Source organism: Stegastes partitus, unplaced genomic scaffold (genome assembly GCF_000690725.1).
Source record: "Stegastes partitus isolate 25-593 unplaced genomic scaffold, Stegastes_partitus-1.0.2 Scaffold897, whole genome shotgun sequence".
Lineage (NCBI taxonomy): Eukaryota > Metazoa > Chordata > Actinopteri > Pomacentridae > Stegastes > Stegastes partitus.
In genome coordinates, this window is record NW_007578628.1 from 89,312 (window position 1) to 90,707 (window position 1,396).

Consider the following 1,396-nt stretch of genomic DNA (forward strand, 5'->3'; position numbering starts at 1 on the left):
AACCAAGCACACTCACATTCACACCTACAGACAATTTAGAATCACCAATTAACCTCAACATGTTTTTGGACCTTGTGGGAGGAAGCCAGAGAACCTGGAGAGAACCCACACTGCACAGAGAGGACATGTAAACTCCACACAAAAAGATCCAGGGTGTCCTTACCGGGACGCCAACCGGTGACCTTCTTGCTGTGAGGCAATGGTGCTAACCACCGTGCAGCCCTGAAGTCGGTTGTCTGTAGATGTCTTCATGTGCAAGACTTTAGGCAGTCTGTTGGAACTATATTAAGTTTCAAATTTACCTATTATTTTAATTCCAAATGACAAAGGTGAATGGGCCAGCACTGCCGTGCAGTGGTTAGCACGGTCGCCATTACAGCTAGAAGGTTCGCTTCCCGGCCTGGGGTCTTTCTGTGTGGAGTTTGCATGTTCTCCCTGTGCCTGCGTGGGTGTTCACCAGGTTTTCTGACTTCCTCCCACTGTCCAAAAACATGCTGAGGTCAATTGGTGATTCTCAATACGTGTGAATGTGAGTGTGCTTAATTGTCTGTCTCTCTGTGTGGGCCTGTGATAGCCTGATGACCTATCCAAGATGTACCATGCCTTTGCCCTAAGTCAGCTGGGATAGAATCCCCCGCAACCCTACACAGGATAAAGCAGTGTATAGATGATGGATGGATGGATAAACTACCTAAAGTAATCACAAACAAGACATGGTGGATATGAATGTTTATGGGGTCAAAACAGATATAGTGTAGTGTGCCACTGAAAAATAAAATTTGGCATTGACAAAGAAAACACTGGAAATTAAATATTTAAATGTAATACTTGAGTGGTGAAATTATGACATCCATTTTAGGGTCAAACTAGGAAAATACAATTTATGTTGCACTTGTACACTTATGCTCCTTGCAGTCCATCCATCCATTATCTATACACCGCTTAATCCTCACTAGGGTCGCGGGGGGGCTGGAGCCTATCCCGGCTGACTTAGGGCGAAGGCAGGGGACACCCTGCTACTTACAGTCAGGTTTACAAATATTTTAGCACTGACACAATTGTCAGCATTTCAGCTCTGTACACAACAATGGATTTGAAATGAAACAATCAAGATGTGCTTTAAGTGCAGACTTTCAGCATTAATTTGAGGTTATTTTCATCCAAATCAGGTGAACGGTGTAGGAATTACAACACATTTTATATGTGCCAACTACCTGTAGGGTTTTAGTGTGGTAGAAAATAAGATGTACTTATTTCCACACACTAAAGCAAATGATTGCATTAATTACAATTATTAAAACCAACCTTTGAATTATTCGTCCAGCGATATAATTTCAGAGTCAGCATAATAATTCTAATAAATTGTTTACTCTTGGTGCTCAGTCAAGAGTGTTTG

The 1,396-nt window shown here is 42.1% G+C and overlaps 1 protein-coding gene across 1 annotated transcript in view; it reads left to right on the forward strand.

The window, feature by feature from the left end:
• LOC103366013 (choline transporter-like protein 5-A) overlaps positions 1–1,396 on the forward strand; it is a 63,149-nt gene that overhangs the window by 40,166 nt on the left and 21,587 nt on the right. The window lies entirely within an intron of this gene.